Source organism: Sapajus apella, unplaced genomic scaffold (assembly GCF_009761245.1).
Source record: "Sapajus apella isolate SASKATOON/1434 unplaced genomic scaffold, GSC_monkey_1.0 scaffold15, whole genome shotgun sequence".
Lineage (NCBI taxonomy): Eukaryota > Metazoa > Chordata > Mammalia > Primates > Cebidae > Sapajus > Sapajus apella.
The window spans coordinates 17,852,321-17,879,338 of record NW_022436955.1 but is presented as its reverse complement, the minus strand read 5'-3'; the positions used below and the strand labels follow the sequence as shown (position 1 = coordinate 17,879,338).

Genomic DNA, 27,018 nt, shown 5'->3' with positions numbered 1-27,018 from the left:
AAAAGTTGAATTATCACCAGCTGTAACTGTCTTTGTGTGACTTAGTGACTTGATTTTTCCACAGAGATCTTTTAAGTCTTAGGGTAATTATTCCTGAAACTCAGCATGTTTCTTTTCTTTCTTTGCTTTTTTTTTTTTTTTTTTTTTTTTTTCTTTAGAGTCAGGGATCTTTCTCTCTGTTGCCCAGGCTGGAGCACAGTGGTGCAGACTTGAACTCCTGGCTAAAGTGATCCTCTTGCCCCAGCCTCCCCAGCTTCCTCAGCAGCTAGGACTGCAGGTACACACCACGATGCCTGGTCCATCTTTTAATATTTTTTTGTCAAGACGAGGTCTCTCTGTGTTGCCTAGGTCTTGAACTTCTGGGCTCAAGCAGTCATCTTGCCTCAAGCTCCCAAAATGCTGGGATTACAGGTGTCAGCCACCACACCCAGCCTGGAATCCCATTTTAAATGTACTGATGGAGTTGACAATGTAAAGGAAACTTGCTTTAAGTTTTGTTTTTGTACAGTGGATCCTTTCACAACATGAATAATTGCCCAATTTTATGTTTTGTCAATCTGGAACAGACCACTAGACAAAGACAAGATTATAATTTGGGAAGTTTGCTTTCTTAATCCAGTTTTCAATGAAGGAAAAGTCGTAATTTGTAAACTTATTTTTAAAACCACTATAGTGATAATTTGATCAGTTTGTGAGAATGGCCCATCTGGTTGGTATCTCAAAGTACAATTATAACTGTTTTTGTTTTTTTTTTTTTTTTTCCACCACAAAGTCTTATAAAATAAATTGAAGGTAATTATATCTTTTTATTATTTATTTTAGAGACCAGAATTTGCCTAGTCATCCAGGCTGAAGTGCAGTGGCACCATTGTAGCTCATAGCAGCCTCAAACTCCTGGGTTCTTGTGATCCTCACACGTCAGTCTCCCAATGCACTGGGACTATAGGTGCATGCCACCACATCTGGCTGCAATTACCTCTTTTTATATTAGTGTGTGATCTTTACTTGGGCATGTCAGTAGGTCCACTGTTGAACAGAGAGCTAAAGTGACAAACAATGATGTCATTTTGCTTTGCAAGTTGAGGAAATGAATATTAATAAGACATTTTTTTTTAGCTCAAAGTTTTACCTGTTTGTTGTTAAAGAATATTAATAAGATACAGCCACCAAAATGTAATTTTATTCATGTACTTTACCAGAGTTCCTTTCTATACAATTGTTGTTTTCTTGACTGTTCATTTTCATCATGATTTAATAAAGTCCCGTCTGCTCAGTTTAAGTGACCATTTTACATTTAGCCAGACTATATTAAGAAAAGTGCTGGAATCTCTCCCATTTATTTTTTTTATTTTTATTTTTTGAGATGGAGTCTCATTCTGTCGCCTAGGCTGGAGTGCAGTGGTGTAATCTCTGCTCACTGCAACCTATGATTCCTGGGATCAGTTGATTCTCCTGCCTCAGCCTCCTGAGTAGCTGGGATTACAGGCATCCACCATCACGCCCAGCTAATTTTTCTATTTTTAGTCAAGATGGGGTTTCACTGTGTTGACTAAGCTGGTCTTGAACTCCTGACCTCAAGTGATCTGTCTGCCTCAGCCTCCCAAAGTGCTGGGATTACAGGTGCAAGTCACCCCGCCTGGCTGTCTTCCCATTTATTGAGGAAATCCTGTCTTAAATCATTTTGTAACAAAGTAAGGTTTAAATAATTCTGAGGAACTGTACACATTGTTATGTGTCTGCAGACAATACTGCAGACTGATTTTGTGCAAACGGTAATTCCCTCGTGATCTCCCATAGATGACTATATTTTATGTTGTACCTAGTTCTTAAATACTCCGTCACTGAAATTTACTTAGGCCTTGGTTGAGAATGTTGAATGCCTACACTCTGGTTGAGAATTTTATTTTTTATTTGTTTGTTTGTTTATTTATTTATTTATTTATTTTGGTGGGGGACGGAGTTTTGCTCTTGTTACCCAGGCTGGAGTGCAATGGTGTGATCTCGGCTCACCGCAACCTCCGCCTCCTGGGCTCAGGCAATTCTCCTGCCTCAGCCTCCCAAGTAGTTGGGATTACAGGCACGCGCCACCATGCCCAGCTAATTTTTTGTATTTTTTTAGTAGAGACAGGGTTTCACCGTGTTGACCAGGATGGTCTCGATCTCTTGACCTCGTGATCCACCCGCCTTGGCCTCCCAAAGTGGTGGGATTACAGGCGTGAGCCACCGCGCCCGGCCTATTTGTTTATTTTTTTCGAGATGGAGTTTTGTTCTTGTTGTCCAGGCTGGAGTGCAATGGCATGATCTCGGCTCCCTGCAACCTCCGCCTCCCGGTTTCAAGCAGTTCTCATGCCTCAGCCTCCCAGGCAGCTGGGATTACAAGCATGCGCCACCATGCCAAGCTAATTTTTGTATTTTTAGTAGAGATGAGGTTTCTCCGTGTTGCTCAGGCTGGTCTCAAATTCCCAACCTCAGGTGATCCACCCACCTCGGCTCCCAAAGTACTGGGATTATAGGCATGAGCCACAGAGCCCAGTGAGAATTTTAAATAATCTCATAAATCTAGACTGATAAATTGTATCTTTGTATATCTGAGTTGTGCTATTGTTAGATAGTTATCTTTGTATATATGAGTTTTGCTGTTGCCAGATAGTTATTTCTATTTAAGAGCTGTTTACCAAATTATGGAATTTGGATATGCAGTGAAAATTCAGCTTTTAGAAGCCACAAGAAGACCAAAATGATAGCAGAATATAATAACTGAAGTTGGAACTGCTATGAAGTCTATACTGTTTTAAAGAATGTTCCAGAAAATTGCCATTTATTTATCTAATATGTACGGTTAAGCTAGAATCTGTCACAATAATCAAATTTTGAAGAAAGTAGTAGCTGTGTGTGGTGGTGCACACCCGTGATTCCAGCTACTTGGGAGGCTAAAGCCAGGAGTATCCCTTGAGCTCAGAAATTCAAGACCAGCATGGGCAACATAGTGAGATCCTGTCTTTAAAAACAACTTATTTGTTTTTGAGACAGAGTTTTGCTCCTGTTGCCCAGGTTGGAGTGCAGTGGTGCAATCTCAGTTCATTGCAACCTTCGCTTCCCAGGTTCAAGAGATTTTTCCGACTCAGCCTCCCAAGTAGCTGGGATTACAGGTGCCTGCCACCACACCCAACTAATTTTTTGTGTTTTTAGTAGAGGCAGGGTTTCACCATGTTGGCCACGCTGGTCTCAAACTCCCGACCTCAGGTGACCCACCTGCCTTGGCCTCCCAGAGTACAGGGATTTTAAGTGTGAGCCACTGTATCCAGCTAAAAACAATTTTTTTTTTTTTAAGAAGTAAAACAAGGGCCTATGACACAACTGTGAACTTAAATATAAATTGTTTCCAAAAGTAGTGGAGACAGTCAGAATCAAAGCACAGGTTGAACATTGGCTTAAGCAAAAAGACCTGCATCTTTTTTTCCCCGTCTATAAATTTATCCAATGCAAAATAATCCTCTCCAATTTTACTGAGGTCCCTGACCACGTCCATGACCAAATCTGCCTCTAAACTGGAATTTGGTTGCTGACCCAGCCCCCCAACTCGGCTTTCTTATCGGACCAGGGGGCACAGCACTCTGTCTGTGGGCGTCGTTTGGCTTCCCTTCTTGTGAGTCTCACGGGTCACTCACCCTCCAGACATTTAGGCCAAAGCCTGCCAATCTCTGGATGGCTGTGGTGTAGGGTGGCAGGCACAGTCTGGGCAGATGGAGGTAATCACAGAGATACTGTATACGCTTGTTGGTAAGATACCAGTAGAAATATCTCCAGGCAAACTTCCTTCATGTAGCCTCAGGACTTGAGAGACCGCATGGCCTTCATGGTGTGAAGGTTGGGCACATTCTTGTCTGCCAGCTCCGGGTGCTTAGGCAGGTGGACATCCTTCTTGGCCATCATGACTCCCATCTTAAAAAGGAGTTCATGGCCGGGCGCAGTGGCTCAAGCCTATAATCCCAGCACTTTGGGAGGCCGAGGCGGGTGGATCACGAGGTCAAGAGATCGAGACCATCCTGGTCAACATGGTGAAACCCTGTCTCTACTACAAATACAAAAATTCAGCTGGGCATGGTGGCGTGTGCCTGTAATCCCAGCTAAACAGGAGTATTAGTAATAGAGATTGCCTGAACCCAGGTGGTGGAGGTTGCGGTGAGCTGAGATCGCGCCATTGGACTCCAGCCTGGGTAACAAGAGCGAAACTCCGTCTCAAAAATAAAAAAAAGAAGTTCATGGATGGCAATACCATTTTTCTTAGGCATTAGCATCTTGGTGGCTGCAGGGCCCAGGGCTGGGACTGGAGGAACCTACAATTTAACAGAAATTGCATCTTCCCAGCTAAGACACTTGAAGGAAGAGATACTAATCCATCCCATAGAAGACAATATTGTTTTCCAAATAAATGCTGAATGTGCTTTTGATTAGTAAGAAAACATTTATATAACCTATTTTCCATATCCCCCAAACTAGGCCATATCGGTGGCTTAAACTGTATACAAACTTCAAACTTTTTTTTTTTTTGAGATGGAGTTTCTCTTGTTACCCAGGCCGGAGTGCACTGGTGCGATCTCGGCTCGCCGCAGCCTCTGCCTCTTGGGTTCAGGCAATTCTCCTGCCTCAGCCTCCTGAGTAGCTGGGATTACAGGCACGCGCCACCATGCCCAGCTGATTTTTTGTATTTTTAGTAGAGACGGGGTTTCACCATGTTGACCAGGATGGTCTCGATCTCTTGACCTCGTGATCCACCTGTCTCGGCCTCCCAAAGTGCTGGGATTACAGGCGTGAGCCACCGCGCCTGGCCCACAAACTTCAAACTTTTTAGATAAAACTTAACTCCTCAGTAGGAAAGGTCAAGGACTTGTAGCAAAAGGAAAACTAGGAAGATGTTTGCCATTTTCTCCTGTTTATAATTAACTCCCTGTTCTAGACTACCTTCTGTTGTGTCTACTTGGCCTACTGGGGAAGATGTTTAAGGATCTGCAGGTGCAAAAAGTGTCTTTAAAAAGATACCTTCCCCACTTCCCTTCTCTTTTTTCTCCCCAGTAATTCTCCCGGTACATTTGAAATGGGCTGTATGATATCATCATAGCCTTTGGTAATGACATGTAAAGGCAGATCCCCTTCTCCCCCATACATAAACACCTACACCTGTATACAGACCAGCCAACTAACACTTTAAGTTGTATTTTCGGCCGGGCGCGGTGGCTCAAGCCTGTAATCCCAGCACTTTGGGAGGCCGAGGCGGGTGGATCACGAGGTCAAGAGATCGAGACCATCCTGGTCAACATGGTGAAACCCCGTCTCTACTAAAAATACAAAAAATTAGCTGGGCATGGTGGCGCATGCCTGTAATCCCAGCTACTCAGGAGGCTGAGGCAGGAGAATTGCCTGAACCCAGGAGGCGGAGGTTGCGGTGAGCCAAGATCGCGCCATTGCACTCCAGCCTGGGTAACATGAGTGAAACTCCGTCTCAAAAAAAAAAAAAAAAAGTTGTATTTTCTTTTTTTTTGGAGGTGGAGGTGGAAATGGGGTTGGATGTAGGAACATTCCTTAACGGGATCAGTGACTTCAGTTAAAGGAGCCTCAGTTTCTCCAACCTTGGACACTAGAAAACGGAAGAAAATATGGAATGCTTCACGAATTTGCATGTCATCCTTGCGCAGGGGCCATGCTAATCTTCTCTGTATCGTTTCAATTTTAGTATATGTGCTGCCAAAGCAAGCACTGTATTTTCTTTTATTAAAAAAAAATAAGGGCTAGGCATAGTGGCTCATTCCAGCACTTTGGGAGGCCGAGGTGGACGGATTGCTTGAGCTGAGGAGCTCAAGACCAGCATGGGCAACGTGGCAAGACCTCCATCTCTACTAAAAATTAAAAATTAAAAAAAAAAAAAAAAGTAGCCAGACATGGTGGTATGCACCTAGGGTCCCAAGCTATTTGGCAGGCTTAGATAGGAGGACTGCTTAAGCGGGGGCATGGGGGAGTTGGTGGTAAGGTTGTACTCCACCCTGGGTAACAGAGCAAGACCTTGTCTCAAAAAATAAATAAATAAAATAAAATAAATTATAGCACTTGAAGGAATGAGAAGATACAATTCTCTAAGGCCCCAAAAGCATTTCTCATTTCCTTCTGTCATGGGTCTATGATTAATTTATAACTTTTAGATATTAGTATTCCAGAAAATGAGAGCAGAATGTAAGACAGAAACAATTGTTAAATTGCTTTTCAGTAGTAATCATCTATATTTTGGCATACTTTGGCTTTCTCAAATCAGAAGCCCAAGTAATCTTACCCCAGTGGTTCTTAAACTTGAGCATGCATCAGATCACCTGGAAGCCTGGTTAAAATGCAGATTGCTTGGTCCCACTTACAGTTTTTGATTCAGGTAGGTCTGGGGTGGGTCCCATGAATTTACATTTCAGACAAAGGATGCTGCTACTGATGCATTCTGAAAGCCACAGTAGCTCTTATGGATGTTTTTCATTAATTTGGGTTGGACAGGCCCAAGCCCTCTAAGTGAATATTACTTGTTTACAGTTCACCTTGCTTTAAGTAGTTTGTGTATATTGTTGTGCAGGGTACTGGAGGGCAGGCCAATGGAGTTTTCACTTGTAATTTGAGGTTCGACCTAGACCTTATCTTAAAAACTTACTGCTTTATATGAAGCTGTTCATAAAACCCATTTTGCCAGCTCAGGACTAATGAAAAACTATTTTTATTACCTATAATTAACCTAATTCAGGAAAAAGAAGCAGGCTTGGGGGAAAGGCTAGCCCTGAGACAAGTAAGGAAGCTCAAAAATTGCTTTCCTGAGATTAGTATTACCACCCCAGTATAGCATTTGAAATTGTTATTAGAATTCTTGAACCTAATTGCTCAAACCTAGGGCTGAGTTTGTAGGTGTTAAATAAGTTGTCTATTAGATTCAACATGGATACTTCCAGGGTTGCTCTAACTTCAAACATTAGGTTGGCTTATTTGTTAGGCTGGAGTGTGTTGTGCAAAACTTGGAATGGTGGCTACAGAGGAATGAGAGATTCTATCCCACTGGTACGGCCTCTCGGCTTCTCAGGCCTCTCGGCTTCTCAGGTCTACGTTCCTTGTTCTGCATTATCACAATACAGTATTCCAAAGCCATTTCCATACAATTCACCTTTGTAGTATCACTAAACAAAATTTCATTTAAATCTTTTTTTTTTTTTTTTTTGTCTCCAGAAGATTGCTGCCAAGCTTATCCCTCTCTTGACTTTTGTTTGAGTCTTTGTCTTCTTTCTTTCTGTTTTTGAGACGGAGTCTTTCTCTGTTGCCCAGGCTGGAGTGCAGTGTTGGGATCTCAGCTCACTGCAACCTCCACCTCACAGGTTCAAGTGATTCTCCTGCCTGAGCCTCCTGAGTTGCTGGTATTACAGGCGCATGCCACCACATCTGGCTAATTTGTAACCTTCTTTTCTCTTTTTACAAACAAGTCTCCAAGTAGATGGCTAATTTTTATATGAGTCTTTGTCTTATTTCAAATTCTGAGAACAGTTACCTAATTGAGTCTTAGTTATAAAATCCAGTATTTTAAAAATCTTAAAACTAAAAAATATTAATTTAAAAAATTATGTTTTAAATTTGGAGTTTATCACGTTTTATGGCCCAAAATAGCACATTGTGTTTTTGGCAACTTCTGTCCTGCCCGTGCCAGTGAAAAACCACGCCATATGGTATGACTGCTGTTACTCTAGGAAACCCACACATGGCGGAGACATTGCCAGGCATGAAGCCGAGGCGCTGTTCCCATATGCTTCTCTTTGTAAGCCAACATATTGACCAGGATATATTAGGATTCCAGTACACCATGATATCCTATCAGTTGAGACTTAGAGCTCTTTCTCCAACAGCTTCAACGTTTGGCCACATTATGAAAACACATACTCCAAACAAAATGGACTCTCTTACTCAACTTCAGAAAGAAGCTTTTGAATGACTACTGCCAGAAAGGAAATTACCTTTTAAATACAATCAATAAGTATTTTAGTGCCCCATAAGTTCTAGCACCCCTCCACCACTCTGTCCTTTTAAAATTATTTTTATTTTAGAGATGGGATCTTGCTTTTTTGCTCAGCCTGGAGTGCAGTGGTGTGATCACGGCTCATTGCAGCCTCAACTTTCCCCTACTCGAGCAGGCTTTTCATCTCTGTCTCCCAAGTAGCTGGGAGTACAGGTGCTCACCACCACGCCTGTCTAACTTTTTGGGGGGTAGGGGGCTCAGACAGGGTTTTGCTGTGTTGTCCAGGCTGGTCTTGAACTCCTGGGCTTGATCCTCCTGCCTTAGCCTCCCACAGTGGTGGGATTACAGGCATGAGCCGCCACGCTCGGCCCCTTTTCCTGTTGTTTACTGTCCGTTTTATAGAATAGTCATTTAGTTCATTGTGGACTTCATCCAAGCATTTCTTAATGTTACAAAATTACTAGTAGGGCTTTTTAGTATAAAATTATCAAATTCTCCTGAAAATAAAAGGTACACAGATTTTGTTCACCAACTTTGTCCAGTCATACTTGGAATGAATATTGAACATGCTGTGCTAGCTGTGCTAGGCACTGTGTATAAAAAGATGGGAAAAACAAAATTCCACCTGCAAGGAACATGTAAAAAGGTTATAATACAGTACAGTACTTTCCTAGAGAGACAGAAAGTACACTATGGTCATATCTTGAGTTGACTCATAAAATGAAACTTTGCAAAGACTCAAAAGAAAATATTAAATTTTTGCAGTAGGAAAAGTGCTTATTAGTGTTATTGCCTGATCGATCAAAAAATGCTTAAAGCTCAGAGAGAAGTTTATAAGATTGGTTCATTTGCTGATTGGCAAATGACTGAAAAATTAAATGTCTTTTGGTTTTCTTTTCTTTTTCCTCTGAAAAATTAAACGTCGTTTGGTGTTCTTTTCCCCTCCCTCCCTCCCCTCGCTCCCTCCCTCCCTCCCTCCCTCCCTCTCTCTGTCACCCAGGCTGGAATGCAGTGATTCGATATTGGCTGACTGCAACCTCTGCTTCCTGGCTTCCCGTGATTCTCCTGCCTCAGCCTCCCAAGTAGCTGGGATTTTAGATGCCTGCCACCATGCCCAGCTAATTTTTCTATTTTTAGTAGAGATGAGGTTTCACCATGTTGACCAGGCTGGTCTTGAACTCCTGACCTCAAGTGATCCGCCTGCCTCCCCCCCCCCCCCCGCCCCACACACAAAGTGCTGGGATTACAAGTGTGAGCCACAGTGCCCAGCCCTGTTTAGTATTATTTCCAAGAACTGATCATCCAGTAGTCTTATGTGAATGTTTAGAGAAATGAAATTTAAATTGAGGCTAAAAGGCCTGAAAAATTGTCCACAAAGCAAGTTGTTTGGAAGAAGCTGTTGATGTCAGTTTGACCCCATAAGCTGTTTTTGGAAGCCTGGAGGTCAGATTTCTGTCAGCCAGATAACATACATGGAATGCCAATGAATACCTAGAATTGTGTGGTAGGCCAAGCTGTGATTACTGTCTTCAGAGAACTTTCTTAAATATAAATATCTGGACTGTTAAGAAAACTGCCAGAGACTGCAGAGGTTTTGTGATTAGCCAAGGATTTATTTCATTTGAATTCAAATATTTTCAGGAAGAATTTAAAGATAGACATAATTTGGAGCCAAATTTATGCCAGCAAAATCATTTATGCCATTGCCTGCTTTGTGATGTTATGGTTGTACCAAGTAAGAATTGGAACACAGGTTCAGAATACTTACTTTCTGGCATCCTATGGCAGATATTTTTAGAATGCAGAGCAGCCAAAGTGCTCGCTGTGAGTCAGTTTCTTACTGAGAAAGATATTGACTATTGACTTTACAAAAATAGAAATAAGCTGGGCATGGTGGTGCATGCCTGTAATCCCAGCTACTCCGGAGGCTGAGGCAGGATAATTGCTTGAACCCAGAGGTAGAGGTTGCAGTGACCTGAGATTGTGCCATTGCACTCCAGTCTGGGCGACAGAGTGAGACTCCAACTCAAAAAAAAAATTTTTTTAAATTTTTTCTTTCCCAGTTATTCTTCTTTCTTGAAAATACAGTTTTGAGCCATCATCAGTAGATTAAATGAATACTTTATATCAAAAGGATACAACTTTTGGTATCAGAGATAATTGAAATGATCCCTCTATGGAAGTGGAAATTTTTCACAGATATCAACTGTTGTGATTTGTTGATCATGCTGTCAGAGTTTGTCAGAGGGTTTTGGAAAGACAGGACTCTAATTTTTATGGAAGAAGGGTTGAAAAAATGTATTTTTTCTCTCTTCGTCATAGCTCAGATTCAAAGCAAATTTATTCAGAGCATTTTCATGCAATTAATGATTGGCTTCTCCCAAAACATAGCACTAATTAACTAGTAGAATAGGCATTGAAATGAACAATTTCATAGTCTTACCCTATGAGTTGCTTTCCTCACTATGCCAAAAGAACGCTAAATGTGAAAAAAAAATTGTTTTGTCATAAATAGAAACTGAGCCTTAAGCCAATACACAGATGCAAGACACTTTTGTTGTGTCTGATCTATTTTGGAGGCAATTACTTATGTAAGCTGGATTTGCTTAATCTTAAATTCTAAAGCAAAATGTGGTCAGTCGTATTTGAAAAAAGGATCTTCATTTTTTCTGTTTTTGTTTTTCTGGGGCTTTAAACAGACGATGTATAATTGTATTAAATGAGCTATTGGTGAAGTAAGGAAAAGAGTGATGAGGTGATTTACATTTATAGAAATGGTTTTTGTTTTTAATTGAGGCACTACTTCTACATCCCCCTTGGAGGCAAGGGAACACAACAAAACTAGAAAAGTTCAGGAATTTATAATGGCCCCAGAATAACATTATTAGAGACTGTCTTAAAGCAGGGAAGTCAACTTCCTAATCTTATGCACCATTTTTTTTATGCCCCCTGGAAGCAGGGGCAGTTCTAGCAGCCAGTTGAGTAAATTATTTTGCTAGGTTTGGTGTTGTGATGCTTTGCTCAGTGGTAAGCCTTTGGGGAAAGAAGGCTTCTCTGTCTTTTCAAACACATTAATATGATGGGTCCAAATTATCCATGTTACCCACTTCTAGTCATGAATCCTTCTCTCTTTTTTTTTTTGAGATGGAATCTCAGTCCATCGCCCAGGATGGAGTTCAGTGACACTATCTCAGCTCACTGCAACCTCTGCCTCCCGGGTTCAAGTGATTCTCCTACCTCAGCCTCCCAAGTAGCTGGGATTACAGGTGCCTGCCACCATGCCTGGCTAATTTTTGTATTTTTAGTAGAGGCGGGATTTCATGATCTTGGCCAAGCTGGTCTCAAACTCCTGACCTCAGGTGATCTGCCCGCTTCAGCCTCCCAAAGTATTGGGCTTACAGGCGTGAGCCACCGCAGCCAGCCTAGTCACGAAAACTTCTAATCATAAATCCTTATCTTTGTTTATGGCCTATACTAAAGTTTCAGAAGTCTTAAGTCAAAGCCTTGTATTTTATTTAATTAATTAATTTTTTGAGACAGAGTCTTACTCCGTCACCCAGGCTACATTGCTGTGATGCGATCTCTGTTTACTGCAACCTCTGTCCCTTGGGCTCTAGCGATCCTACCACCTCAGCCCCCACAAGGAACTGGGACTACAGTCACATGCCACCACACCTGGGTAACTTTTGTATTTTTTGTCATGACAGGGTTTCGCCATGTTCCTCAGGATGGCCTGGAACTCCTGGGCTCAAGCAGTCTGCCCGCCTCAGCCTCCGAAAGCGCTGAGCTTACAGGCATGAGTTACAAAGCCTTGTGTTTTAGACATTATATTTCCCATGATTCTTCTGAAGAATAGTAATTATGATTATGAAAATTTCAAAGATACAATGGTAAGATCTGAGCGTCTTCGAAAGAATTACAGTAGTGCAGCTCAGGACCTCCTTTTGTACTGCCCTGTGCTACCTGTGCACAGGTTACTTTCAGGTGATTTTGGTAACAAACTCAGACAAATGTATGACGTTTAAACTGAGTTCTTGAAGTCATTGATCTTGTTTTATTAAAGTTGACCAGTTGGTGACAAACATTTACTTTTACAAAATTAATCAACTTGAGTTTGATGTGATGAGAGAATCATATTCACTGGGAGTGGTAAGCTCAAAACATTTCCTAAGTAAAACTTAAAAAAGAGATCTTAGTTGAACAATACCCTCTTGGTTTGTTTGTATGTTAAAAGATATCTGCATCTGAACAATTGAGCTTAAATATAAAGTTGAGCTTAAATACAAAGATTCCTTAGAACTCTGAAAGATAGGGGTGAACAAAACTAAAACTATTTATTTAATCCTCTGATGTTTGCTTAGAAACAAAAACCCAAATGAAACGCAAAGTAGATATCAGAATCTAGATTTGTATATAAGTATTAGATTGAGAGATTAGGCTCTGGAACAGACAGAAATTCCACAATTCCACACATACTGTCCTGTGCTCGGAAAACTTGGTGGAGTGGAGCAAGCACAGTGGCTCATGCCTGTAATTCCAGCACTTTGGGAGCCTGAAGTGGGTGGATCACTTGAGCCCAGGAGTTCGAGACCAGCCTGGGCAACATAGGGAAACCCCATGTCTACAAAAAATAGAAAAATTAAGCAGGTGTAGTGTCATGTGCCTATAGTTCCAACTACTAGGGAGGCTGAGGTGGGAGGATCACTTGAGTCTGGGAGATTGAGCCTTCAGTTAGCCGGGATTGCACCACTGCACTCCAGTCTGGGTGACAGAGCAAGACCCTATCTCAACAACAACAACAAAAAGAAAACTTGATAGAGTGATTTAAATACTGTTCTTTCCATTAGGATTATTAGATCTTTCCACCAGAATTTCCTGAATTTATTCCTTTTTTCTAGTTTATCCTAATGTAGTTGAACTAATTTAAACTGAACTTAGCCTTCCTATAGCCAAGAATCTACATATCTACAAACTTATTTCTGAAGTTGAAGCTTTTCTTTTCTTTTCTTTTCTTTTCTTTTTTTTTTTTTTTTTTTTTTTTTTTTTTCAGTTTTTGAGATGGAGTTTCACTCTTATTGCCCAGGCTGGAGTGCAGTGGCACGATCTCGGCTCACCACAACCTCCGCCTCCTGGGTTCAAGCGATTTTCCTACCTCAGCCTCACCATTAGCTGGGACTACAGGCATGCGCCACCAAGCCCAGCTAATTTTTGTACTTTTATTAGTAGAAACGAGTCAGAATGGTATTGATCTCTTGACCTTGTGATCCACCCACCTCAGCCTCCCAGAGTGCTGGGATTACAGGCGTGAGCCACCACACCCAGACCTGAAGTTGAGGCTTTAATAGAACACTTCTTTTGTATTTTTTCTTATTTTTGAGGTTGATTTATTTTGGAATTGGGGCAGTACATAATTAACACTCTTCTAGAAGTATACAATAATTAATGTTACAAGTATAGATAATATTTATTACATACTTATAGTGAACGTTGCAGTTGGTGCTTTACATATTTTGCTCCACTTATGCTTACAAATGAAATACTCTTATTCCCATTTATCGATAGGGAAATTTAGGCTTACAAATGTTAAATAATGACCGAGCATGGTGGCTCATGCCTGTAATCCCAGCACTTTGGGAGGCCGAGGCAGGTGGATCACCTGAGGTAGGGAGTTCAAGACCAGCCTGGCCAAAATGCTGAAATCTTGTCTGTACTAAAAATACAAAAACTATCCTGGCATGGCGGTGTGCGCCTGTAGTCCCAGCTACTCAGGAGGCTTAAGCAGGAGAATTGATTAGACCCAGGAGGTAGAAGTTGCAGTGAGCCAAGATCACGCCATTGCACTCCAGCCTGGGTGACAGAGTGAGACTCTGTCTCAAAAAAAAAAAAAAAAAAAAGTACAAAATTAGCCAGATGTGGTGGCAGGTGCATATAATCCCAGCTTCTCAGGAAGCTGAGACAGGAGAATTGCTTGAGCCAGGGAGGTGGAGGTGTGGTGAGCTGAGATTGCACCACTGTACTGCATGCAGCCTGGGCAACAAGAGCAAAACTCTGTCTCAAAGGAAAAAAAAAAAAAAAGGTTAAGTAATTTGTCCAAGATCTTGCAGCTAGTACCTGGAAGAACCCAAATTTGATCCCAGATCTCTCTTCCAAAGTTTATGCTGCATACCGAAATCTATAGATTGTATGGTAATGAATGCTTAGAAATACTTAAGAGCCTTCTTTGTTGTTCGATTAATGGAGATGAACATTCTTTATTAGGGAGGAAATGCATTTTTCAACCATTGACATATTTAATTAGATGTTTTAAAACTGTAATTCTAACAGGATCTGCAACTGTACTGCTCGTTTCCATTTGCTTCTCCAAACCATTTCTGTAACAATGTTTCCCCTTACTTGGAAAGGTTGTCATCTGTTTTTCTGGAATTATATTAGATTTGCAATCAATTGGGGTCAAGCTATCTTGCATTTTATCCCATCTCCTCCTATTCTAACTGAAGCACAGGGAATTAGAATTTGTTCAGGTCATGCAGTGATCACTGGCTCAGGTGGAGTACCATCAGCAGGATTCTCCTGGTCTTTTGTGCTTTGCACTTTGGTTTCAAAATCAATTAATTTCATAATAGAAAATTAGCACTTTAAAAGGCACAGATGTGATTTGGAAATTATGGGTAATTCTTAGATTGCATCTTTGTTAATGTTTTACATTAGCTTATCAGTAGCTTTTTCCTAAGTCGTCGCTCACCAAGGAGAAAGCCATGTTCAGTTCGAGCGCCAAGATCGTGAAGCCCAATGGCGAGAAGCCAGACGAGTTCGAGTCCGGCATCTCCCAGGCTCTTCTGGAGCTGGAAATGAACTCGGACCTCAAGGCTCAGCTCAGGGAGCTGAATATTACGGCAGCCAAGGAGATTGAAGTTGGTGGTGGCCAGAAAGCTATCATAATCTTTGTTCCTGTTCCTCAACTAAAATCTTTCCAGAAAACCCAAGTCCGGCTAGTACGCGAATTGGAGAAAAAGTTCAGTGGGAAGCATGTTGTCTTTATCACTCAGATGAGAATTCTGCCTAAGCCAACTCGAAAAAGCCGTACAAAAAATAAACAAAAGCGTCCCAGGAGCTGTACACTGACAGCTGTGCACGATGCAATCCTTGAGGACCTCCCAAGTGAAATTGTGGGCAAGAGAATCCGCATGAAAGTGGATGGCAGCTGGCTCATAAAGGTTCGTTTGGACAAAGCACAGCAGAACAATGTGGAACACAAGGTTGAAACTTTTTCTGGTGTCTATAAAAAGCTCACGGGCAAGGATGTTAATTTTGAATTCCCAGAGTTTCAATTGTAAACAGAATGACTAAATAAAAAATATATTCACAGTTAAAAAAAAAAAGAAAAAGAAAAAAGCTTATCAGTATTCCCCAAATTATATTTTGATATAGTGGTAATTATTGATGTGTACCTTTTTTCTACCAACTGTAAAATGATGTTATCTAAGTGAGAAGAAATGTAGGGACCTTTTGAGGATTTTATCAGATTTTTATGCACATTACTAATGTTTGGTATGGAAACCCAGAAGATTCCATTTTTTTGTTTGTTTGTGTTTTGTTTTAGAGATGACTTCTCACTGTTTTGTCCAGGCTAGAGTGTGGTAGCTATTCACAGACTCTAACATAGCACAGTACTGCCTCGAACTCCTGGTCTCGAGAGCTTTTCACCTCCACCTCCCAAGTAGCTGGGACTGCAGGCGTGTGCCACTGAGTCTGGCCTGATTCTGTTTTTTTAATATTTTTTTCTCCCAATTTAGCCCTGGACTCTTTCTTTGAGCTATGTGTCTTTCAGAATTGTGCAGTGAAGTGTGCTGTGTTAATTCAGATGTAAGTCCAGTTCCTGAATCCAAGCTGTAGTCTTCAGAAGCACCAGTAATTTGCACTGGGTTATACAGAAAGAGTTCTGCACATTCTGGTAGCTCAGCCCTATTTGCTCTTGCTTAGGCCAGTTCAAATAAACAATGCATTCACCAGGGGTCAGTATGGAAGAATGTGGCATGTGCAGGTACTTGGGTCTGGGGGCATGAGAAATTATATTTAATTTCAGGACTTTTTTGTGTCCTGTAATCTTATATCCCTCTTTTGTATTTAATTTTCTGTATTAAAGAAGTAACATAGTTGGATTGGTGGTATGAGCTGCATTGACAAAATCATTCCAGATTTACTGGGTATAAATGTTAATGATATTGTCAGATGTCTGGAAATTTTTTCTTTTAATCTAGTTTCCTATTTTGCATTTGGTTTAGTAGCTACTGATTTGACAAATTTGTACCTTTGTTCAGCTGTCCTAAATCATGTGACAGTGCAAAGGAGGAAAGAATATAAAGGGTGCCATATCAAAATTGGTAATTTTGTCACTATTCATACAGTGCCCTTCAGAGAATTTTTTCACCCTGCTTTCTAAAACTCCCATGTAAAAGTTGGCTATACTATTCATACCATATCATCAAATAGTTAATGTGCTCTTTTTAGAGTAGAGCTGTCAGTCTAGGACTCAGGGCAGATTGCTACTTGCTATGTGCCAGAGGATGTAAATATATCATATTCTCCCCCAACACACCCCTTTGAAATAGACAATGGAAGGGGAAAAAATAGGAAAATATGAACTGGGAAAGCATATTATTCAACTTCCTTGCTGTCCAGTCATCAAGATGTATTCTAAATATTTTCTGAGTTGTGTATGTATATCCTAAACTGGAATGACCTTTGATTTGTTTTTTGAAGGAATGAAGGGTTTTATTGAAAATGAAAATACACTCCACAGTGTGGGCCTGAGCATAGGGCCTGTTACACAATTTTTGTAAGTTTAAATACTCTCTACTTGGGGTATGCCCTATGTAAATAAAGAGGATGAAGTAAAGTTACAGAGTCATTTACTCGGTGTCTACCTTATGGAGAGGATAGTTCCAGTTATAGCTAAAGTGTTAATCAGCCATGTGTTCCCTGCTTCCAGACTCTATTTTCCTGCCTCATCTTCCCACTTAGAGAAGTGATTGTCGTAATTCTTCATGAGAGGCAGAGGGACCAATGCTCTTTTTTTCCTGTAATTACTTCATGCTGACTTAGAGTGTACTTATTGGGGATCACAGAACTCGCCCTATTCTATCTAGTGGAGGCAGGGTAGTTTCTTGATGGCCCAGGGTGGTGTCTACATCTGGAAATGGCTGGAGCCCTGTTGCATGATCATTTGAAGCTTGATGGTCTCTCGAGGGTTCCAGTGGGTACATTGAACCCAAAAGTTCAAGGTCCCAAAGTTTTGTTGCAATGTGGATGGCAAGGACAGTCTTTCTCTGATGTTTCCAGAAGATTCACACCATGAAAAGTTTCTCTACCTCTTTGTCCTGGCTGGCTCACCAAAATATGTTAATGGTGGAGGGTGTCCAAGTTCTTGGCGTCTTGAACAAATAATTGGACAAAATGCACAAACAAAGCAAGGAAGGAATGAAGGGTTTTATTGAAAATGAAAGTACACTCCACAGTCTGGGAGTGGGCCTGAGCAGAGGGGCTCAAAGGCCTTTTTTTCCTTTTTTTTACACATGGTATAAAAATTTAAACGTGCAAAGAGAAAGTAGTAAAAATAAATATTTTTATGTATCCTTTCAGAAATAATCTGTACACATACAACAAAATATGTATGTCATGTATTTTGAATTCTTATTCTTTGCCTGTATGAAGCCTGGCTTCTTAATGTTTTTGTTGTTTAAAATGGTCAGATTTTATACAGCAGATGAAAGGCTAGTGGTAGCACATATTTGCAAGGCCTTCTGTAATTTTTGAAGGCCTTCTACATAACTTTTCTCCTGATGCTCCTAACAGCCCCATGAGGTAGGTAAAGCAGGATTTACCTTTTTTATCTACACGAAATTTGAAGCTTAAAGAATTATGTGACTTCGTGGCCGGGCGCGGTGGCTCAAGCCTGTAATCCCAGCACTTTGGGAGGCCGAGGCGGGTGGATCATGAGGTCAAGAGATCGAGACCATCCTGGTCAACATGGTGAAACCCTGTCTCTACTAAAAATACAAAACATCAACTGGGCATGGTGGCGCGTGCCTGTAATCCCAGCTACTTAGGAGGCTGAGGCAGGAGAATTGCCTGAACCCGGGAGGCGGAGGTTGCGGTGAGCCGAGATCGCGCCATTGCACTCCAGCCTGGGTAACAAGAGTGAAACTCCGTCTCAAAAAAAAAAGAATTATGTGACTTCATCAAGGTTGTTATACTATACATGTGCAATGGAACTGGAATCAGAGCCCAAGTCTTAAGGCTGTTAGTCCAGAATTCTTGTTTCCATTTTGCCTCTCAAACACGATGACTTGAGGGGATCTACTATCCTGTGTCTTCTTTTATGAGATGTCAAAAATACTGTGAGTGGCTAACTGTGAAAGAATTTTTATACTATATTTTGGAAGTAGTGGTGTGGTAGTTACAACCTCACAGTTCAGAAATATGACCTTTTTGATGTATTTCCTACAAAGCAGTTTATAAACATCAGTGCCACTTTCGTTACATGTGGACACCATAACTGACTTTATTCAGGCAACTGAGTGTTGAAAACAAGGCCTTTTATCCCTTGATAGCTGTGTGCCTGCCATGGCTAGGAGCCAAGGGGATAAACCTGTCCAAGGGTTTTCCCCTTGATGTCAAAGTAGAATCTGAACAAGCATTTATAGAGTGCCTGACTCTGTTTCCTTCCCTCATAATTGAGGTAAAAATGCTTAACACCAGCAACAAACTGTTTTCTGGATTTCTAAGTCATCTCCTAGGGGGAAAGAATGAGTGAGTGAGAGGGAAAGTTTCAGATGGTAGGCTCTCATGGGGCTTTTTTTGTTTATTTGTTTGTTTGTTTTGAGACAGAGTATTGCTCTGTTGCCAGGCTGGAGTACAGTGGCGTAATCTCAGCTTATTGCAACCTCCTCCTCCCAGGTTCAAGCAATTCTCCTGCCTCAGCCTCCCGAGTAGCTGGGACTACAGGCATGCGCCATGCACCACCACACACAGCTAATTTTTTGTATTTTAGTAGAGATGAAGTTTCACCATGTTGGCCAGGATGGTCTTGATCTCCTTACCTCGTGATCCTCCTGCCTCGCCCTCCCAAAGTGCTGAATTTGCAGGTGTGAGCCACTGTGCCTGGCCTGGGATGATTTTTTAGTCCCAGAATAACTCATTCATTCACAATGGAGAAATGTGCCAGAGAGTCCTTGCATAATCAGACTTTAAAACTCCTGTCATTGCAAAATAATGCTTACATTTCTTAAATGTTAGGCAGTCCAGATGGGAAGTTGATGAAAAGATCGGCTGAGTTCTGTGTATGAAAAGAAAATCTCTAAATGTTCCTCTGAAGGGATGGCCTATCTTCTATAGTTATAAGCACCTTGCTTCTAATTCCTGATAGTAAAATTAAGGGGAAGCATGAGGAAAGAGTTTACATACAGAAGAAAGAGTTTTCTTACATAGTAGAATTTACATTTTATAAACTTTATAAAATTTACTATTTATACTTATAACATGTACATTTAATACTTTATAAAATTTGTATTTTATAATAAGATATATTTTTATATCTATGGGTTAATAGATTATAATCCAATGTAAAAGTCATTATATTTGCCATACTGTAATGATTCAGTTTTTGTTCAGTAACTAGATTGCTATATTTATATATATGTGTATACATTTTTTTTCACTCACAGGTCAACTGTGAACTATATTCTTATTTGTTACTTTTTGTTTCCTGCTCTGGACATAGAAGATGAGAAATTATACTAATTTGAGTATTTCCATTTGGTCAGTTTAGTGTTACAGTGTTCTTAAACAAAAATAAAATGTAATTTGACTTCTCAAAGGAAAGTTTGGGACAGAGCATCTACTCTACAGAGATGAGAAACCATTATTGGACCAATGTTGGGATTTTTACTAAAGCCGTATAGTTGTCCTAGCATGTATTAGGAAATGCCAAATGAATAAGCTAAGAATGGTTGCCATGGGGTCCCTCACTTTCTCTGCCATCGGCACAGAATGTGCCTTTCCAACGCCATCCACAGCCTACTGCTCCACCCTGCACAGCTACTTCTCAATTGCCTCAACCTGCACACAGCATCCTTAACCAAACCATAAGCACCTTTAAGACCTAATTCAAATCACCCTCCTCCATGAAACTTTCTCTGACTGACTTTATTGCCATACTCATCTTTTAGGGTTGGCAGTGCTTTTTACCTTCTTTAAAATATCAGGACCCCCTTTCCCTGTAAAAACTCCACATTCAGCCTTGTATGATGATTACATAGATGTGGACTCAAGTTTCATGTCCTCTACCATGCTAATGTACTTGAGAGCCAGCTTTTATATCGCATGCCTTTTTAAGAAAAAAGAAATCTCCCATTGGACCTGGACAGGAACTCCTTTTTGAAAAAGTGGTTGAACGTTAAAGACTTATATAAAAGCAGCTACAACTCTTTAGTAAATCAGAATGTTGTTGGAAAGCATAAAGCCTGTGCTAATTAATGTCCTTTTGGAAAAACAGTACTCAGCCACTATCCCTGGGGACAAATAAGAAACATAAATTCCAATAGAGCCAGAATAAGACACTAAGAAGAAAGTAGTTCTAAACCTGAGGGTTAGGATTCCGTTTAGACTTGCTTAGGAAAGTTTCCCAGGACTGAAAGATGGGTTTATTTTGTTAGATACCAGCTACATTATCTCCATTTTCTTTGGGGCTTCGGAACAGGTTAATAAATGAATTGTTCATGTGATGGGAAGCGACTGGGTTCTTAATGAATAAACTCCCAGAAGACTTGACTTACTACTGCAGCAGAACGTCTCCAATCGAAAGGAGGCTTTAGGTTATCGCCTACCTTCAGATTTTTCTCAGGCCATAAAAGCACTGATACTATTGGTATCTTTGGTTTGTTTTCTCCTGGGGGATTCATAAACAAAGTCTACTGTCACTTAATTTAGTCCCAGGCATCTTAGAAAAAGGACCCTGTTCCTTTATGTGATCTGTTGGATAGTTCAACTTCAGTGGAAACTGTAGAATGTTCCATATTTTAGACAACAGCCAACTCCCAAGCATTTATGTTTCAAAAACTGGGAAATCTTCCAAGATAGGTTTATGAATCCTTTAATTTCTCCTGCCAGACTCATTAACTTGGCTTGTTCACCTTGGGGAAATCATAGTTCCAGACTTTTTGTAAAAATGTTCCTCCTAAGTGAATGTGGTGGTTGATTTGAGAACATTCAGACTCAAGTAGTTTATTCTGAAACCTGTTTGTTGTGACTTTGACTAGCAGAGAATAATTAACGTGGAACAGTAGTGTAACCATCCTAATACACAAATTATCTACATTTATAAACTTGAAATTCAATAAGTAAATTTTTAAATTTCACATCTCAGATTTTATTGACTCATAAAGTTGGGAAGAACCTCAGCCAATGTTCGACCAGTATTTCTTAATTTTTTCTTGTCTTGTGGATCTTTTTGAGATTGTGATGGCTGTTATGGATATTCTTCTCAGAAAAATGTGCATACACACAAACGCTTGCATTCAATTTCAAGATGATCTCAGACTCCCAAAGCCTGTTCATGGAGCCTAGGGGAAGAAATTCCCATTCTAGTTCAAAGTCTGTCTTTAGGGGTCGAGAGAAGTTAAGTGATACTACCTAAAGTCACACAGCTTCTATAGCTAAATGCTGTAGAAAAGTAGCAGGGTTCTTTTTTGTTTTTTTGTGGGCTTTTTTTCCCCCATTTCCGGCTACACCCATCATATTCTTTTATTTTTTATTTTTATTTTTGGAGATGGAATTTCACTCGGTCGCCCAAGCTGGAGTACAGTGGTGTGATCTTGGTTCACTGCAACCTCCATCTTCCACGTTCGAGCAGTTCTTATGCTTCAGCCTCCTGAGTAGCTGGAACTACATGTACGCACCACCATGCCTGGCTAATTTTTTTTTGTATTTTTAGTAGTGACAGGGTTTCACCATACTGGCCAGGCTGGTCTGGAATGTTTGACCTCGTGATCCACCTGCCTCGGCCTCCCAAAGTGCTGGGATTACAGGCATGAGCTACTGCGCCCGGCCCCATCATGTTCTTTATGGAAGTCAAGCAGGTGTCTGCAAGTACTTGGTGCTTATCCCTTTTCCTGCCTTTGTTTGCTATATCATTTAAACAGCATTACCCAAGTTCTTTCTCTGTTTTAGTCACTGATGCATTAGGATGAGGGATGTGCAAAATTCTCCTTCATTTTCTCATTCTTCTGTTTGTGTATTTATTTATTTATTTTATCTCTGTGAATCAGGATTTTCTCTATAGCAGGCAACCAAAAAGAAAACGCATAAATAAATTGGAAGCTGAAACTTGTGTGACTGCAATAGTCATCTATAATTCCAGAATTCAAATTTTTATATTTATCTAAATCTTATCATCTTTGAATTCTCATTGTCTTCGAGTAAATAATTGCTATAAATTTGAACTTATAAAATAAGTATAGCGATACAACAAAACTTTTTTTTTTTTTTGAGAGATGAGGTTTCACCGTCTTGGCCAGGCTGATCTCGAACTCCTGACCTTGTGATACACCTGCCTAAGCCTCTCAAAGTGCTGGGATTACAGGTGTGAGCCACCACACCCAGCCAACACAACATTTTTCTGGTTTATATACCAGAACTCTAAGATTTTGTTGGGAGAAAAAGGATTCCATTGTTAAAAAATAATAGTTTTAAGTTCGAAATTACTAAAATAAACAGCCAAAGAAAGTAAAGAATGGGGGGGGCAATTTTATATTCACAGGCTCATATCTTTTTTTTTTTAAGGGAAAAAAAAAAAGGAAAGAAAAAGAATGAAAGAGAGAAAGAAAAAGAGGTAGAGAAAACGGGAGTCTTGCTTTATTACCCAGGCTAGAATGCAGTCTAAAAATGGGTATTAAAAACCTCCTTTATGCCAATAGTTGTGCTTAACAATGAAGTCAGGAAGGAATAAGGAAGGAAAATAACAAACAAGCAGCCAACCAATATTTCATTTAAAGCTGTGTAATGCTATGCAATTACTGAGGAGTGATTTACTTCCAATTATGTAGTCACTTTTAGGGTAGGTGTGATGTGGTACTGAGAAGAATGTATGTTTCGTGGATTTGGAGTGGAGAGTTCTGTAAATGTTTATTAAGTTTACTTGTTCCAGGTCTAAGTTCAAAAGTCCTGGATATCCTTGTTAATTTTCTGTCTCATTGATCTGTCTAATATTGACAATGTGATGTTAAAGTCTCCCACTATTATTGTGTGGGAGTCTAAGTCTCTTTATAAGTCATTAAGAACTTGCCTTATGTATCTGGGTGCTCCTGTATTGGGTGCATATATATTTAGGATCGTTAGCTGCTCTTGTTGCATTGATCCTTTTACTATTATGTAATGTCCTTTGCCTCTTTTGATCTTTGTTGCTTTAAAGTCTTATTTTATCAGAGACGAGAATTGCAACTGCTGCTTTTTTTTTTTTTTTTTTTTTTTTTGCTCTCATTTGGTTGGTAAATCTTCCTCCATCTCTTTGTTTTTGAGTCATTGTGTATCCTTGCATGTAAGATGGGTCTGGATGCAGCATACTGATGGGTTTTGGCTTTTTATCCAGTTTGCCTGTCTGTGTCTTTTGATGGGGGCATTTAGTCGATTTAAATTTAGGATTAATATTGATATATGTGAGTTTAATAATGCCATTTAATGCTAGCTGGTTGTTTTGCCCATTAGTTAATGTAGATTCTTCATTATATTGATGCTCCTTACCTTTTGGTATATTTTTGGAATGGCTGATACTGGTTGTTCCTTTCTTTCAGAAACTCTTGTAAAGCAGGACTGGTGGTGATGAAATCTCTGCATACTTGCTTGTTCACAAAAGATTTTATTTTTCCTTCACTTATGAAGCTTAGTTTGGCTGGATATGAAATTCTGGGTTGAAAGTTCTTTTCTTTAAGGATGTTGAATATTGGTCCCCACTCTCTTCTGGCTTGTAGGGTTTCTGCTGAGAGATCTGCTGTGAGTCTGATAGGCTTCCCTTTGTGGGTAACCTGATCTTTCTCTCTGGCTGCCCTTAGCATTTTCTCCTTCATTTCAACCCTGGTGAATCTGATGATTATATGCCTTGGGGTTGCTCTTCTTAAGGAATATCTTTGTGATGTTCTCTGTATTACCTGGAGTCGAATATTGTCCTGACTTGCTAGGTTAGGAAAGTTTTCCTGAATAATATCCTGAAGAATATTTTCCAGCTTGGATTCATTCTCTTCGTCCCATTCAGGCACACCTATCAAACGTAGATTAGGTCTTTTCACATAGTCCCATATTTCTTGGAGACTTTGCTCATTCCTTTTTACCCTTTTTTCTCTAATCTTGTCTTCTCGTTTTATTTCATTGAGTCGGTCTTCGACCTCTGATATTCTTTCTTCTGCTTGGTCAATTCAACTGTTAAAACTTGTGCATACTTCACGAAGTTCTCATATTGTGTTTTTCAGCTCCATTAATTTAGTTATATTCCTCTCTCTTATAGAATTGTCTATTCTTGTTAGCATTTCGTCAAACCTTTTTTCAAGGTTCTTAGTTTCTTTGCATTGAGTTAGAAGATGTTCTTTTAGCTCACAGAAGTTTCTTATTATCCACCTTCTGAAGCCTGATTCTGACAATTCATCACACTCATTCTCCATCAGGCCTTGTTCCCTTGCTGATCAGGAGCTGCCAGCCCCTGAAGGAGGAGAGGCATTCTGATTTCTGGTATTTTCAGCCTTTTTGCGCTGGTTTCTTCCCATCTTTGTGGATTTACCCACCCGTCGTCTTTGTAATTGCTGACTTTCTGATTGGATCTCTGAGTGGACGTCTAAGTTGCCGGTGATGATGTTATTTGTTTCTTTGTTTTCCTTCAGCAGATGCCCCTCCCCCACAGAGCTGGACCTTCCAGGGTTCAGCTGTGCTTGCTGTGAAACTCTCAACCGTCAGCATTTCCAATTGCCTTTTTTTGGTGGGGGTGGGACCAGCGAGCCTGATCACCTGGCTCCCCGCCTCGGAGCCCTCTTTTTTTCTATTCCTAATTGAGTGGTCGGTTCTCTCCCAGGTGCCCCAGTCGCCTGCTGAAAAGGCGCCCAGATCTATGCAATTTCCCACGCGCCAACAGCGCCAGCTGAAACAGCAGTGCTCAGATTCATAGCGCTTTTCTGCCCGGGAATCTCCCCGTCTGGCTCCCCGCTTCAGTCCCCCTTTCAAGCAGCTGAATGGGCGACTCTGCCATCCTGGAGCTCCAAACGCCAACTAAAAGGGCACCCAGTCCTGCATACTCCGCACGGAGAACTGTTGCGCCGGGGCTGCCAGCAAAACAGCCACGCCGGCCAAAAGAGTTGTGCTGGTGACCTGTGGGGCTCCTCCGCTGGTCCGTGGGCAACAAAAAATCGTCTGGATGTTTGGCGTCCCCTCACTCCGTGCGCCTTCACTGGGAGCTGCAATCCTGAGCTGCTGCTAGTCGGCCATCTTGGATCTCTCTCCTCTCATTCTTCTGTTTATAATAGTTTATTGATACTAATATGTATAGCATCAGCAGTGTCTTCTCTAAAATTTGGTCATTAAATTAGCAACTATTTGTGATGCTTTTCATAACCTTTTCTCTTACAGTTTTCCATTGTAAGAGGACAGTTTTATTTCCAATGAGTAAATACTTGATATAAGAGACCCTTCCTTTCTAAGTCCAGATTTCTATCTTCAGAATAAGGAGTAGCTGATAATGTGGCATAGCTCAGCTTCTAATTTAATGCTTCCACAGGCTAGAAGCCAGCACTTGGCCCCTGATTTGAAGAGTGCAGGTAGAGGTAGGAATCATAATGATGAGAAGAAGTTCATCTCTTTTTTTCTCTGTCTTGGTCATGTTCTTTCTAACATATGAAAAATTAGTAAGCATCCCCCCAGTAGATACATACTCATAAAATATTAGTTACACCAATGTCAATGCATTATAAAAATACATTAAAACATAAAGGATGAGCTTTTTTAAAAACAGAAGCTCTGTTACGTTCTTCCTGAGCCCCAAGGGATCATGCAACTTCTTCTTTGAGGAATCACTTCACTCCTTTTTGGAGATCACTCTTGTAATTCTTTAGGCCTGTCTCAAGTCCCTCTTCTTGCTTGTTTGATTTCACTATTTTAACTGTACAACTGGATTGTAAACAACTTGAGATTAGAGACCAGATGGAGTCTTATCTTTGTATCCTGCAACAATGCCTAGCACAATTTCAAGTTCATCATCATTATTCAGTATATACTTGTTGGTTAATTTCTTGGAATCATCTCAGAGCATTATTTCACTAATTATTACTAAAAAGGAAAAAAAATCCTCAGTTTTATTTTAGTAATTCTGGGTATTATTCCTCAAGCTATTTATCTTCTAGGATTAAAGACAAGTGAGCCTATCTGTACTTAGAGTTTTGTGGAAATAGATGTATTATATCTGATGAAGTGGTTTAATTGGACATAATGAGAATGGTGCAGTGTGAGAACTGAACCTGAATCAGCACCCGCATCTGTTTTCGTTCCTTGAGATTTCTGTTAACTGGTTCTTGATCAAATGACGGAGTGCCAAAGCATAGTGTTTTCTTTTTTTATTTTTATTTTTATTTACTTTATCGAGTTCATTTATGCTGACATTATTGATGCTCCCACCATTCCCAGGGTAGTATAAAGTACTACTTTGTATTTTATATTTTGCAGTCTCTGTTCTGTTCCTCCAAACCACCACTATGTTCTTGGATTCTAAAAAGCCTTCCAAATTTCCGAAATTAATTGTTCACAGTTATGCTTAACAATTCTTCATAGTGATTGGTTCCATGAATCTCAAAGACCTAATATCATCACCTTGTTCTTATGGCATTTCTACTTTTTCATCTTTTCTTTCTCGGTAGAGAAACTAAATCTAGGCAAAGGCTGAGCATACTGGCTCATGCCTATAGTCCCAG

The 27,018-nt window shown here is 40.4% G+C and overlaps 1 protein-coding gene, 1 non-coding gene and 1 pseudogene across 3 annotated transcripts in view; 2 read left to right on the top strand and 1 right to left on the bottom strand.

The window, feature by feature from the left end:
* The window catches only part of GLG1 (golgi glycoprotein 1), a 165,119-nt gene that overhangs the window by 58,277 nt on the left and 79,824 nt on the right, over positions 1–27,018 (top strand). The gene's annotated exons all lie outside the window — the stretch shown is intronic.
* LOC116555877 lies at positions 5,649–5,755 on the bottom strand. Its single transcript, XR_004270720.1, has one exon. It is a non-coding gene; the product is annotated as a U6 spliceosomal RNA (small nuclear RNA).
* On the top strand, positions 14,068–15,390 carry LOC116555343 (annotated as a pseudogene).